Raw genomic sequence first — 16473 nt, 5'->3', positions numbered from 1 at the left:
GCTGATTACTTATCACGGCGGGAGGCATCTTCAGCCTCTGAAGACTCAGGGACTTTGCTCGGGTCACCCTCCAAGATCTCCTCGGTCCGAGGCTGAACCTCTTTGACCATCACTGGCTCAGCGGACTTCGGAGTCTCGATGCTCCTCTTCGTTCGAGCTACTAGCTCCAAGTCAGCATCTTTGTCTTCCTCTTCTTCCTCCCTTAGATGCTGAGCAACATCAACAGGGGCGACGATGTCCTTATTCGACGTGCGAGCCTTGCTCTTCTTAGGTTTTGGAGTCTCGGAGGGCGAGACCCTTTTTCTTTTCTTCTCCTTCATGGCTTCGGGACCAGGGGTAGAACCTCTTCCTCCCCAGATGGGGGCCTCATGAAGGAAATGTCTCCAAGGCCTATGTTAAAAGAAATCCAGTAAATTAGAAAGGAAGCATCTCGGAAAAAGATCATCAAATACATGAAAAAAAGCTTACCATGATTTTTGGCCTCCCATCGGCCCTTTGCCAAGTCGCGCCACGAACGCTAGGCATATGAAGAAATCAAGGCCAATTTTCGAACCTAACCCTTAAGATTCAGAATTGCACCAGGCATCCAAGAAACCGCTACATCGCAGGAAAAGATGCCAATAAGAAAAGGCAAAAGAAACAAAATAATAAACAGAAGCTATAGATGGGTTTGTACTTACGCTTCATAGTCCATTCCTTGGGGAATGGCATCTTCTCGGCCGGTAATATGTCGAAGTCCTCACTCAAACGAACCGACCAATCCATCCTCGATCCTTGTCCTCGTCTATGCTCGAGAATAGTACCTTGATGGCCAGACATTGAAGCCTTATTAACCTGCTTCGATAAAGGCGGGGGCTACACAGTCTAATGAGATGGTCGAGGGTGAAAGGCATCCCTTCGACCTTGCTCACGAAGAATCAGAGCAGAATAACAATCCACCAAAAGGAGGTATGGATCTGGCCTAGGATTATTTGGTATTGGCGGCAGAAGTCGATGATGACTGGATCGAGAGGGCCTAACGTGAAAGGATAGGTGTAAACGCTTAGAAACCCTTTCACGTAGGTAATGATGTCCTTTTCGGGGTCGGAATCACCACCTCTCTGTATTCCCAAGAGCAATCTTTCTTCACCTGTTTTGAGGTTGCCCTCAGTTATCGAGCATATATATCTCGACATTGGCTCACACCAGCCAAGGACCGACGAAGTTTTATCGACTTTGAAGTTGGAAGTAAGATCGCATCCACGGGAACACACTCCTCGAGGCATGGCTCCGCCGGTGTTTTATCGCCAGTTGGCCGTGACGAAGAAGCTTTTTCCTTTTGAGGAATGGTTTTTGACCTTTTTGCCATTTTTATATAGGTTAAAGAAAGAAGCGGATGAGATTTATTGTATTGAGGAAAGGTTGACAGCAAGATTTGAAAAATTTATAGAACTAAAAAATTTGGAAGCAGTAGAGTGCTTTGAAGATCAAGAGAAGTTTGAAAGTAAAGTTTGGGAAATTATGAGGAAGGCCTATTTATAATGTTCATGGTGACGGTTCAACTGACGCTCATTAATAATTTTGGGAACTGTATAGACGGGACATTTCGGTCACTTTTGTCGCTTACGTCACGAGGATGACGCCATCATCGGTCGAGGCGCAAAATCGAAGGCTCAATTCGCTTCTTCTCAAACATTCCATGAAAGAGGGAACTATCTGTATACGGTTAAAATCGGGCCTACCTAATTTTGCTATTTAATTGAAACCAGGGAATTGTTTTGAGGGTTAGTCTCGAAGTGGAGCGGATCAAAGTGACGAAGGCAAGGTACTGTGTTCGAGAATCAAAGTGCCTGTAGAGATCGAAGCCGGCAGTGATCGATGTCAAATAGGGCGAACTCTGAGCGAAACACAATAACGGGAAAGCGAGATATCCGTAACTGGTTGAAGATCACGGCAGGTTTTGGTAAAAGGGCTTTGTGATGTTTGAATTGAAAATGCAGTGAAGGAGCTCGTAGATGAAATGGTGGGCCGGGGAGTTGAGTCGGATCAAAGCATGTGAGTATGTGACATCTTAATTGACTGTTACTTCAAGGCCGGAACGGTAGAGGAAGCTGTTAGTATGCTCGCGCTGATGGAGCAGAGAGGATTGATTGCCAATATATCTGCGTGCGCGCTGCTAGTTGATGAATTACTCAAGCTACATCGGTCTGAAGAGGCAATACATTGGTTAACTACTTTAATCAAAAGGGGTGTGTCTAAACAGAGGTTAGGTACTATTCCACTGGTTGATTGTTTAAGAAATTCAGCACCGAAAAGTTGGTTCATAAACACAAAGAAAATGAAAACACCTTTTACACTGATACATTAGTTTATGGCAAGAGAAGCAGCAGCAGGATGATCATTTTGCCGAAATGATAACATTTCAGCAGTAAAAAAACGAGATTATAAAGGCAAATGCCGCTTTGTTTAGAGAAGGTGACATGCATTCAAAGTGAAAAAAGAATCCAAGATAATCCTGTGTTGAAGGCAGAAGTGGAGCTAGAGTACAGGTAACGCGTTCACCGTCCAAACCCTGTATTTGCTATAAAAAATTCATTGAAGATCCATAAATTATCAATTTAGAACCCTTTAAAGGACCAGAATCCCCAGCACATAAGCGTCAAATATTCGTTTCGTCTCTGGCTGAAGGGCTAATGGTTTCATATCAATAATTTTTTTCTTATTGTGCAATGTGAATCATATCCGTTAGCTATACCCCTTGAGCCTTTTTTTCGGTGTCTATTTCCATATAACATAATTGAGGTGTGCAAATTGCAAACCGTACTAAGTTTAATGAGTTTTTTATGATATCATTATCCCATTTCCTATAGTTATTTCTCCTGCTCTTTCACGATTTAGTTGCTTCATCTCCCAGACATCTTAAAGATACATGCATAAAATGGATTGTAGTTGCTAGTTCCTGAATATTCCAGGTACTAACCTGAGCCGTTTTCATAATTGATATGTTCATCCTTCAGCATTAGGTTACAGTAATAAGAAAAATCTGTAGAAAGCTCAAAAGTTCAGGAGACAATCTCGGACATCAAATATCCGGATGCACTATTTATGTGTTGGATAAAGATATTGGATAAAATCAGAAAAATAAAGAGAGATTGGCAAAACTACTACCTTGGTATTGCTTCTGAAAAACTGTAAACATTTGTAAAGGCACCATACTGTCCATGGTTTGCAATGCTGTTAGAACGTTTTCTTGTCCTAACATTGCCAAAAACTGAAACTTTCTTCCCATTCTTCTCTCCAAGGAAACAAGAGTAGAAATCTGGAGGTGATTCGAAAAACATTTCGCTTTTACTTCTGATGTGATCAGTATTCTGTTTATACTTATGTTCTTCTATTTCGTAACTTTCATCATGTAGCTGGTCTCCTGAAAGCGGAATTGTCTTTTTATTCGACTAGAATTTATTATATATGTCTTTCTCATCATCATCAGTCGAATAACCATATTCTTGAATATCAAGCATAGTAAGATCATCATACTCTTCATCTGACTGGGTATAGTCCTCATCCACTGAGCAATCCAACTGTGAGGAAAGTTCCAAAAAGTTTATCAAAAAATAAGAGTCAAACTCTCTTCATAAGAACCAGCTAAAACTATTGAATAGCAGAAGTGGATAACCAAAACAATGATAATTTAAAATTAGTTATTCACTAAGCCAGCCTGCCTGTTTAGTAATAAAATGGTATCGATGAAATATAGAATTTTTAATGAACATTCGCACATCATACCTCCCCGTCTATTTGTACGGAGCAATCATCAGCAAGATCCTCATCACTGTCTATCATAGGTGGCTCATCTACCTCTTCATCATCATCACTACCATGTACAGATTGTTCCTCTTTGAGCTGTAATTAAAGCAGGAAAACATGAATGTAAGATACACTTCTTAAAACTAGATAATGTGCATAAACGAATCTCGACCTGCCATGTTCCCTAGATTCATGCTGAACTAACTGGTAAAAATGCTAAGAGTACTCTAAGCAAAGTTTTAGTTGTAACTAAGCTCATTAGAAAGCCACCGTGAATTTTTGACATACCTCCTTTGCATGTCCTTCAGAAAGCCTTGGAGAGGCGCAGCAAGAAGAAAAATACCTACTGCCATTGTCTGTTAGCTCTCCCCTTGATTCATCAAAACTACCAGTGTGACTCGTACCACCACCAGTATCGTTGAGCCAAGCGCTGATCCCAAATTGACCAAATTGCAGATTAATAGGTTCAGCTTTACCAATATGGAGTGGTCCATACACAGGTGTCGCTGTTCCATCCGCAAAGGAAGGATCGAGAATAATCTTTCCATTAATACCTAATGTGTAAACTGGCCACGCCGTTGCTACCGATCCATCATCATTCACAAGAGCCATCAACTGCCTAGAAGAACCTTGTCTCTGAATCAGTTGATACATCCCCTTAGAGCTAATGCAATTGGTGGCACACTGATTCCTGTATTCCTCATCAATGATGGCAGCTGTGTTGGTAATTGGATCATAAAGTTGTTCCCCTGCCTCACGCCTCCGTAAGCAGCTGAAAACCGTCGCATGAATAGCGGCCGCACTTTTATCAACATTGGTGTTATTAATCTTTGGCACCAAATGTTTATCAGCTCGGTTACAGAGGTATTCTTGTATTGTCCGAATGTTGCGTGTATATTTAACATACTTGTTTTTGCAGGATCCAGAGTCATGTACTTTGCACGTACTGCAAACCGTTCTAAATGTTTCTCTTCATTCGCAATGTAGACCATAACAGGTATAATCGAGGGGTGCTTCTTCATTAGTCCCATCTGCAGGTAAAAAGCAAAGTGCAATCAACTTAGTTACTATCTAAAGTGAAACCCGTTAAAGATAAATAGCCAAATACACAATTTTGAAATTAACTCTTACGACAAAGTTAAGGCTCAGATGAACGCCCTCCACAACCACTGATTCTTTCCGCTTTTCCCATGCAGTGATTAATCGATCAAGGCTATCAATTACCATCTCACTCTGTGCCTTATATCCTTCAATTGCCATTTGTTTGGAACTAATCACATCAACCGCGCTTGATATACCCTCAAGATATGATTTTCCAACAGCCACACCATTTACACCATCTTTTCTTTGCAGCGGAGGGGTCGAAATTCCAGCTAGCTTATTTGCTTTATGTTGTTTTGCCTTTGCTTCAGAAACAGCTATTGGATCCAAATATTCCCCAGCATGGTAGGTTGAAGCCCAAAGTAGAGGGTTTTGCTTTTCATCTGCAAAACTCCTCATCATATATTGGATGGAGTCAGTAGACACTACACTTGTTATTCCCAATCTGCTTCCCTGTAAATATAATCGTCGAAGGGAACATGAACACAAGTCATATAGGAAACATGAACACAAGTCAGATAAAAAATGTATTCCTCAATCTGGCATGCCAAACTTAAAAGGTAATTGACGAAATGCATCAGCATGAGAAAAAGATTCAAACACAAATGTCAAACGACAAGCATTCACATACAGGCTGGTTAGATGCCGCAACAAAGCTTTGTTTTATACCAATACCTAGATCTGGGTCTAAGTAAATGTCCCTACTCCACCAACTCTAACTATATTTCATAATTTTCAACTTACAAGTAAGAATAAGAGGGATACTAAGTAACTACACGACTTCCAATTACGGAAGTCAAAAAACGGAAACTCCAGATGACTCCAGCAAATGGTTGTATCTCAATAGAGACATTTAAGTTTCATAGTGTCGGATGGTTATGACAGACTTAGGAGGAACACCAAGCTGGGTTTTTTTTAAAAAAAAAAAAAAAGAGAAGCTAGTAAAATAATACAGGATGCGTACAAAAGAAAACCAAAGTCTATCAAAGTAGTCATACCAGCAGCGCAGATAAGGTTGACTTTCCACAGCCACTAGTCCCGCATAATAGCACGGTAACAGAATCTTTTCTTTCCCGGATCCTGAAACATGTGAAGAAAAATATAGTAATACCTCAACTGTCTGCAGAAAATGCATGAAATTTCATTATTCGAGCATGAAATGTTGACTTACTTGCAAGCTAAAGCTAAGTCAGCTCTCTGGTTGGGTCCCATATATTTGTATTCAGTTAGAGCATCGCAAACGACATCAAGAAAAGTTTCTCTTCTGACAACCACGGTAGTTCGCTTTTTGTACACAACTCATATGGCTTACTCTTACTTCTATCATCCACTTCATCTAAGCATGCATCAATATAGTTATTAGCCTAGTTCGGATGAAGTCCTTTTGAATCATCCTGTCTTGACAGTTCTCTATCCACCGGAACCAAATTATCGCCCATTGATTCACTTCTTAACATTGTAAAAACTGTTCCGCTAATCTGATCATACAAAATCAATAAAATCAGTAACATGAAAAAGCATTAAATTTATAACAGTCACAGAAAGTGAAATTGGAAGGTACTTTGCTAATAATCTACTGCAGAAAAAACAGTCAGTCAGTCAATAATTGAACCGTGGATTCCAATCAATTGGCGGATTCACTAGCGCAAAAACCAGCTGTTGCTAATCCTCAAAAGCAGAATACTTACATGAACGCCAGAATGGATATTTTAATGTCCTAAAAAATACAACAATCGAAAAGATACTTCTCAAGCATACGATCAATGAGAGCACGAGTGGAGCCTAGGAGAAACCAATTTAACAAACAGTTTCATATTCAGGAAAATAAAGAAAAAACCTTTTCCGTCTTAAATTTAGATGGTATACTCTATCCAAAAACAAAAACAAACACGCACTATGGAGCAGCATTGATGGTTAAAATAGCAAAAAATGAATATTATGAATGGATAAAGACGACTACTATTTCCGTCCCCTACTAACTTTGAATTAAAGTTAAGTAGACATAAAAGGATTCAGGCGGAGCCATGAGACGGTAGTGGATCAAATTAAGAAGGAAACTCCACCTGAAAGATGTCACATTTAACAAATAGAGAACGAGTTTAAATTCTATGCAACTACTATGTAAAAAGTATTCCTGGTAAATTTCTATGATTAATATTAATTGGTAACTCGAAGGAGCATTAGCGTAATTGGTAAAGTTACTACCATGAGCCGTGGAAATAGCCTCTTGCAGAAATGCAGGGTATGGCTGTGTACAATAGATCCTTGTCTTCCGGTCCTTTCTTCTTCGAACCCGCGCATAGCGGGAGCTTAGAGCATCAAACTGCCCTTTTATTAACATTAATTGGCAACTCGATAACAATGGCTACTGACATGTTATAATAGATAATAAACTATGTCAATTGTTAAAAAATCATTACACAGCATATAAATTAAATCCTTAAAAAAACAGAGCAATAAAGAGACAGCAAAAGTACCTTAAACAGGTGTCGGGATTTGCATCCCATAAGCTGCAGTGTGCTCTGAAGAACAGGACGCGTATACCTGAACGACTCTGTTCCTTCCTCTCTTTTCTCCTCATCGTCTATTACCACAATGTACAACAGCTTCTCACCTCACCTGCCATTTCCTACAACAACATTAACAAAAATATCAATCCCTTATTCATAAACAGTTAGACTTGCAAACACTGGCTCATCCATTACATATGAGAATGAATACTGTAATAAAAATCGAGGTGTCTAAATATTATCACTAATGGGAAATTGATACTCAAATTTTTTTTTAAAAAAATAGAATCTAATAATAAAATTTACATTGATCAATAGCGTAACATTAGAAATGTAATTCTAAAATAGAGGAATAATATACATTGATCAATGGGGCCAGTTTAAGAAGAGAAGGCAATGTGGAATATCAAACCTGTAGTCTTTAGGTGTTTTTTCAGCCGGAGAACACAACAGTTTGGTAGAAGAAGGAGCAACCGTATAATATATACTTAGAAGGGGAAGAAAAAAAAGTAGCTTCCAACGTGATTTCGCCATGACAGCAGCTGCTTCCACGCATCTCAGCTTTTGTGCCTCCACGAGTGCCCCTTGTCATTCCCCTTATATATATACTAGATGCGCAAATTTTTGGGTTTATCGAATATTCATGTAATTATAAATAATATCAATCTCTTAATAGAAAAGAACTGGAGTATTAAATTGATGAAATACTACAGAATAATGTTATAATTCATTATTTATATCAAAAAAACTTGTACAAATCTTTGCAATAATTAATACGGACATATCTGCAATTTAGGTGGGATTGTTGTGTTTAGGTACAACATATATATATATATATATATAGACTAAAGCAACAGATTATAGGTTAAAAGTGTTCTAAATCACCAAAAACAAATAGTAGAAAAAGTACGAAAAATAACGTTGATGAGTCCTTCAATGTGCATGGAAGGGAGGTACTTTTCTAAATTAAAAACGATAGTAATTTTTGTGAAAGGAAAAGGGTGAACTTATATTTTAGGATTTTGTAAGAGACAACTATCCAAAATAAGGAAAGAATTTATATTTATATAAATAAATATTAAATTCAAAAATATTATGAGCTTTTACCTAGTTCAAATATAAGAAAATATTTAATAGTCGAAATTTTAGTTATTAATGTGAATGTAAAAAAAATTTATTAAGTGGCACTTTTGTCCAATATTAAATTTATTTTTAAAGAGAAAAAAAAATGAACAATATTTCACTTAGGGCATTCGTGCATTCACGTGCGATTTTGCATGTATTCTATTTTAATGATATAAAGATTTAAAAAATCATATAAATATAATAAAGAGTTATGATTAATAGTTCAAATAATATATAATTTATATAAGATAAAATTTTAATTGATTTTAAAGTTTAAGTATTAGTGCTTTATATATACTTCAAATAAAGATAGAGGTAATAAGAAAAATTGTATATGTATTGGTGTTTTGTTCTTTATAATATTCCCTCCGGTTCACTTTCATTGATTTTTTGGCATGTGGTTCATAATATTTGATTTTTCGTATATAAAGAAGGCATTATTTTCTTTTTTCTAAAGTTTTTTCTTGGAGTAAAGAGTCTTGAAGTATTTATTATATTTTCAATGAACAAATTAAGGTTAATATGGTCAATTTTATTGTTAATTAATGCTAAAAGATGAATTCTTTAATATGTGTGAAAACAGTCAAAAAATCAATTAAAGTGGACCGGAGGGAGTACTAATTGCTTTCTCTCTCTCTATATATATACACATACATACACACACAATACAATATACATACAAATTAATAAATAAATAAATTTATGTACATTTTATAGATTATTCAATTTTAGGAATTAGAATGCGATTCCTGAGCTAAAATATGCTCTAGAATATGCACGTGAGTATTAAGTCTATACACGCGTGTTTAAGTCTAGATTGAAAAAATTTCAAGGTATATAATATTAGTTTGAAAAGGTACATGGACATCTATAAGGGAATAGAGGTAGTTTGGAACAAATAAAATCTTTGAGTCTAGACCGACATTAAATTAGTTGAATAACCATTTTTTTTAGTGTAAAATTTAACTTAATGAATATAAAAGTCGACAAGATACTTTTAATCGGTAAGAACAACTCTTCGAAACTCAAAAACTTAGTTGTTGACTATATGCAACGTTGTTAAGATTTATTCTCACAAAATAAAAATTTAAACAAAATAGAAAAGCATAGAATGTTCAAGTTAAGTGATTTCCTAGAAGAAAAAAAAATTGAAAACGTTAATATAAGGTAATTTTCGGCCTCTTCTATTGGCTTTTCCACCTGAATATTGGAATAAGTATACTGTAATTGTGTCATAATTAAAGTGAATCGTGTATATAAGGTAAACTCTTTATTGATTTTTAAAAGTGTTTAAATAAGGAAATATATAATAAATAGGATTTTAGTTGATGTAAAGGTCCTAAATATTAGGAAGATAAATAAAATGACAATTTTATTCAATGTAAAATCTATTTTAAAGGGTAAAAAAGGCGAGTGATATTTCGCTAAGGACCTTCGTGTTTTTAATATAACTAGTTTTATGGTACGCACGTTGCGCGTGTAACCTACTAAATGAGTATAAAGCTTTTACAAAACCACATAAACGATATTTGAATTATAAAGTAAAAGCGTAATTTATATTTTAAAAAATATTGATCTTATATAACTGACTCAATAAAGAATATCGATTTATACCTTCTTTAATTATGTTTTCTTTTTCTCTTTTAACTATTTCATTAGATTGAGCTCATATGTTGTTATATCTTAAGTCTTTGCAAAAGCTTCCAAATTATAATCTTCAATTTTTGAAGACTTAAAATAAGATCTACAGTTTTATTAGCAGATTTCCAACGTACGTTTATATGCACTTTATCTATGACATATATGAAAAAAGTCATAATTACTTTATACAATTCAAATAAGCAAAAGGTTTATAATTAATTTTCTATTTGGTTTTGAATTCCTAATAATTAGGTGTTTCTATACATATGTAGTTCGAATAAGGTAATATTTTATAACTATAATTTTAGATTATTTTAAAATCTTAAATATTAGGAGAATAACTAAATTACGATTATATCCAATATTTGGTAATAAAATTCTTTAATTACCAAAAAAAATAAAATAAATTATAATGCAACTATAAATCGCAATAGTGTTATAATCGCAATTGTCAAATTCAACTTACGACTTATAATCACATTCAGTTGCAATGACCAATTGCGAGTTATAAATTGCAATCCGACAACTTACTCCTGCCATTATGATACCAACGGACTAAGTACCTGTAGGACAATAATCAGATGCGATATATAAGTCGAAACAGATTCCATGTCCAAAATTTGTATATTAACAATATATAACTTTTAGAAATAATTTAAACAATTTTAGTTTCGATTGCATCATTAGCTTATATGTTAGGACTTCATTAGTGGGGTCAAATGGTTTTTTGGCTCGTTACAAACTTGTTTTTAGTTTTATGACCCTATTTCTTTGTTTACGCATGAGAGATTTGTTTTTAGGCAATGACCTAGAAAACGACAAGTTCGAGTCGGTGTTATTGAAAAAATTTGGTAAAATCTTATGCAAAAGAACGGTGATATGGTAACATAACTTTCCTCCAAATTCCACTAATTCATTTGCTATACTTGCAGATGAATTCATTAAGGACCATGTTGGTGCCATCAAGGCCGAGACGAGGAAATCGAACCTCTTCAAAGTCAAGTAGACGGATAATGAGACGCTTAGAGAGTTCGTGTCAAGGTTTTAGATGGAGCAAATAGATTTGCCCTCGGTCTCAGATGATTGGGCCGTTTAGGCATTCACTCAAGGGCTCAACCCCCGAAGTTCTGTTGCTTCTCAACAGTTGAAGCAAAACTTGGTAAAGTACCTGGCAGTTACTTGGGGCGGTGTCTATGATAAATGGCTATAAATATATATTTTTCGGTGTACTTTCATCTCATAACTTGTGTGGTTATGATAGGTTACATGAGTTTTTGTAGTGAATTATGCTCATTACGTGCATTCTTATGTGTAGGATTAAGTTGGATGAAAAGTGAGCAAAAGAAGTTGATTCGAGACCAAAAGACAAATGAAGAACTTTGCTCGTTCATTCTCGCGTGCACACGAGAGAGTGAACAAGATATCTGAGGAAAAGCTGGAAAAAGATAGCAAACTAAGCTAAAAAGGTATGGAAGTGCACAAGAGATTTGGGAGACAACGAAAAAAGAGAAGTACTTTGATCGTTCACTCTCGCGTGCGCACGAAAGAGTGGACGAGCTACCCTGAAAAGTTTTTTCCAAAGTTGGCTTGTATTAATTCGCCCCACGCTAATCCTATCCCATATAAATAGTCTTTTAACTCACTTTTCAAGGGGAGATATTCTACCTAAGGAGGAGATTCGACCTAAGGAAGAGAAATTCGATCTTAGGAGGGGAGTCGACCTAGGGAGGCCAGAACACGCAAGGAGCAAGGCGGAGAATTTTTCTACGATTTTTTTACTTTCTTCTTTATATTTTCATTATTGGTTATGAATTTTAGTATTGTAGTTTTTCATACTATTATGAATAGCTAATTCTATTATCCAAGGTTTTGATGGAACCTTTTGTAGGATGAATTCTTGATGCATTTTGATATAATTGAGTCTATAAATTTTTCTATTTGTTCAACTACATGTTTATTTTAGTTAATTGAAGAGCTCTTAATTAACAGTTCCTATTTATTATGTATTTCTTGAAAAAGAGTACATATTTATGTGGTTGTTGAATAATGTCACTCCTAACGTATATGAGAGATCAATACTGCAGATTTAAAAGCGCGATTAAAGATAATGAAGCTTTGACATGATCATAGTGAGCGGTGATAAAGTGCAAGCTAGTTTAGTTCGAAAGAGTATGACTAGTATAGTATTGTAGTTGCTCGAGAGAGAATTACGATAAATCGGGTGCTCACGATCAGTAGAGAATAATTAGGCAAAATTATAGAAGATGTAGCGGGAAATATACCGATAATTGGAAAATCATAACTCTAGACCTCCTTATTCTTGTTTCCAACCCTTAGTATCTCTAGTTGTTAATTTACTTTTTAATTTGTTAGTTAATTAGTTAGACATAAGAATCTTGATATTTATAGCTTAGAAATTGTTCGAGCTTGTCTTCTTAGTGATACTTAACAGTTACAGCAAAACCTTAGTTCTCCGTGGGATTTGACTTCGGACTCTTAGATCAGATTATATTTGCAGTGACTGCTTATCCTTTTTTAGGACTAGAGTTGGGCATGATAAAATTTTGGCGTCGGTGACGGGGAACTAACAGTGTCGTTATAGCTGTATATATTGCTAGGTTTCAAGTTTGAAATTTTATTTTGTTTTGTTCTTTAATTTTTATTCTACTTTTTTATTTGAGAAACATGACATCTTGGAATTATAGGAGTTTATGTGTTGGTCATTCTACTTTTGATCCTTATATATATTGCGAAGGCAAAATTATCAAAACGTTCCTGAGAGCGAGTTATGTGCACCAACTCAATAGTATTCGTGGAATATGTGTGGTGTGTGGTGGTCAAGATAGTCACTTTCATGGTGGTGCTTATATTTCTTATCCTCCCCCAACCTCTTACTATGATAGTTCTGTTTTTTCTTGTGAAGTTAATAGGAACAAAGAACCAGGGAAAGTTAACTTGAAGGACATAAAAGGTATGTTAAAGTGCCTTGTAGAACAAAATGATGCGAAACAAATGCATATAAAAAGGCAAGATGCAACTCTTGGAGGCTCAAGTGAGTCAACTAGTTGAAGTTTTTAAGCTCAACATATTAATATTGTGGATAGTAGCCAAGAAAATCGTGAATTAGATGAAGAGATTGATGTGCTAATGAAGGAGGTCAGAGTAGAACATCAACAACCTAGCCAACTACAATTTGAGGATGTCTATGTTGAAAACATCAGACTAGAGTCAGCCAAGGACATTGAGGATATAAATTTGTTGACTCTAGTATCATTAATGTTGAAGATGTTACAAGTCTTGAAGTTCATGTGTTTGAGCGCATTGGTCGTCACTCCAAATATTTTTCCACATTGTGTTTGGATGATGATACGTAAATAGAGACATTCAAGCCAATTGAGGAGTTAAGGAATGAGAAACAAAGTACCTACATTCTGACATTTTTCGTGCTAGAAAGATAGGATTACACATCCCATCTAAAAACCAAGAAGCGTAGAATATTATATTATTTACTTGGGCCAGATAGATTTATTCCACTGCCCTAAGAGCATAATAATCAAAACTTGGGGTCTAATTCATAAGTTCGAGGTGGAGGAAAAAAAGATTCACGTGTGCCGCAATGTTAAATCAGGTGCTTGTTGGGAGGTAACCCGCCATTACTGCTTTCATTGATTTTTTGTTTTTTTTAAATCATTTTATTGTATTATTTTTTAGTATAGCTTTTGATTTTCTAGGAGCATAAAAAGCAAAGCCATTGAAAAGAAGCAAAAGAGAGCAAGATGGTTGGAACTAAGTGTGGGGTGCCCGCATAAAAGACCAATGTCTGGGAGAAGTCTAAGTATCACATGAGTTACTAATACTTTAGCCTTTGGCTTATCAAGAAGTTTATTTTATCCTCTTGTTATGTATGGTGTGCATTAGGGACAATGCACAATTTGAAGTGTAGAGTGAGAGAAGACTGTGTGGGTAATTCTTATGTTATGTTTAATAAAACAATATGTAGAAATAATCCCTCTTTGTTTTTCTTATGGCCACTGTTCTTTTCCAAGAGATGACCCTTTAAACTAGGCAATAGTTTTTTTTGGTAGAATTTTTAAAAATTTTGAACTTTTCCCGACGATGGATTTCTTAGATCGTTTCTTGAGGGAGTAAAGTCTAAACAAAAAATGCAAAAAGATTTTTCTTTTTCTTTCTTCTGTAGAACTGATAATGGAATGGGAAAACTTGAGTATCTATGCTTTTTGACATGTTTTATGCCGGGATTTAGATCTGTAACATTTGAGTTGATTATCGTTTTTGTGTTCAATGTGGCCACATGCCTTGAGAATATATATGACTTTCTTTTAGCTTAAGTTCATTTGTTGACTCTTGTAATTACTTTTCATGTATTGAATTAATAAGATGATTGTGCTTAGTTGTTTAATTGTGCATTCTGTGATGTGAGGCTTGATTACATTCTGTGCTATCCTATGTTAGTCTAGAACTTGCCCCGTGTGTTAGGTCGTAACTTTTTTTCTTAGGTCAAATCTCTCCCCTTCAAAAGTGAGTTTAAAGACTATTTATATGCGATAGTATCTATGCTTTTCACATGTTTTATGCTGGGACTTAGAGCTGTAACATTTGAGCTGATTATCTTCTTCGTGTTCAATGAGCCCGCATGCCTTGAGAATATATGTGACTATCTTTTTACGCTTAAGTTCAGTTGTTTACTCTCGTGATTACTTTCCAGCTGTTGAATTAATAGGATACATGTGCTTAGTTGTTTAACTTGAGTGTCGAGTCTGAACCATCCGGAGTGAATTATGTGCATTGTGTGATGTGAGGTCTTGATTACATTATGTGCTATCCTGTGTTAGCCAAGAACTTTCCACATGTGTTAGTCGAAGCAATATAAATTAGCTTTGTGAGTCTAGGAGATGATGTAGACATTTCTTTGATTGTCCATTGATCTAGTATGCTATCATAAATAAAATTATTCGTAGATAGCTCATTTGAGTCTATAAACCTTTTTTTGGCACCCACATAACAAGACTATTCCCTTTTTGTTCTTAATTAGATTCTTTTGAACCTTTACCTTCGGAAGCACTTAAGCTGCTAGAAGAGTAAGGCAGGAGTTGTGACAGCTTTTGAGTGGAACCATAGAAAGGCCTAAAAGTGCATGTATGTTTTGAAAGATCATTAGTCGGGCAACCCAAGTTTGAAGAGTGTTGGAAAAAAAGAGAAAAGAAAAAAATAAAAGAAAATATAAAAAGAAAAGAAACATGAAAAAAATAGAAAATACACCTCATATTCCTCTTAATCCAGGCTAGTGAATGCATAGTTGTGCTTAAAGAAGAAGGGCTAAATTATATATAATTTTGTAACATTACTTGAATTGTCATGAAGAGAGTGTTTGAAAGTTAAGTGTAGTGTATTAAAATGATTATGAGGGTTAGTCACTACACCCAAATATATCCTACCCATCACTTAGCCTGCATTAAAACCTGAAAAGACTTAATTGATCCTAGACTTCACAAGCTTAGATTTGTAGAGACATACACTACGGACAAGCCTATGGTACGACCTCAGGATGCACACGAATTTCTTTGTGAGAGTACGTGAATTAATTAGATTTATAAGTCCTTAAATTATACTTAAATGTATATTTGAGTGTGTGGAGTAATTTCTCTTATTGATTCTAGTGAGAGCACATAATTTACAAAGGATTGGTAAAGTCCAAGCATTTTGAGTTGATACAAGAAGTGAGTCATAGTAAGGAATGTATTGGAGTCATCTTTTGAGATAAGGATGTTAGAAGAAGTTGTACAAATATTTTAAATAGTCTGGGCATGGTCAAATTTTGAAGAAAGCTGTCAATAGTTCTTATGTTTAGTTCTAGGTGTTGGTATAAACCACTATCATTGGTGTGATGCTTGAGCAATTTTTGCTGAAATGTGTTTCTTGCCATTGTGCTTAATTTTTAAAGTTGCTCGAGGACGAATAAGAGTTTAAGTGTGGGGTGTTGATAAACGGCAAAAAATGCATATTTTTCGGTGTACTTTCATCTCATAACTTGTGTGGTTATGGTAGGTTACATGCATTTTTGCAGTGAATTATGCTCATTACGTGCAATCTTATGTGTAGGAGCAAGTTGGACGAAAAGTGAGCAAAAGAAGTTGATTTAGGACCAAAAGACAAAAGAAGAACTTTGCTCGTTCATTCTTGCGTGCACACGAGAGTGTGAACGAGCTAGCTGAGGGAAAGCTTGAAAAAACAGCAACTAAGCTAAAAAGGCATGGAAGTGCACAAGATATTTGGGAGGCAAAGAAAAAAG

The 16473-nt window shown here is 35.5% G+C and overlaps 1 pseudogene; it reads right to left on the bottom strand.

The window, feature by feature from the left end:
- Window positions 1-3028: 3028 nt before the first annotated feature.
- LOC107796021 (P-loop NTPase domain-containing protein LPA1 homolog 2-like) overlaps window positions 3029-16473 on the bottom strand; it is a 43130-nt pseudogene continuing 29685 nt past the window's right edge.

The sequence above is a fragment of the Nicotiana tabacum genome, chromosome 3 (genome assembly GCF_000715075.1).
Source record: "Nicotiana tabacum cultivar K326 chromosome 3, ASM71507v2, whole genome shotgun sequence".
Lineage (NCBI taxonomy): Eukaryota > Viridiplantae > Streptophyta > Magnoliopsida > Solanales > Solanaceae > Nicotiana > Nicotiana tabacum.
Note: the sequence above shows the minus strand (reverse complement) of the source record. Positions and strands in the feature narration are given on the sequence as shown.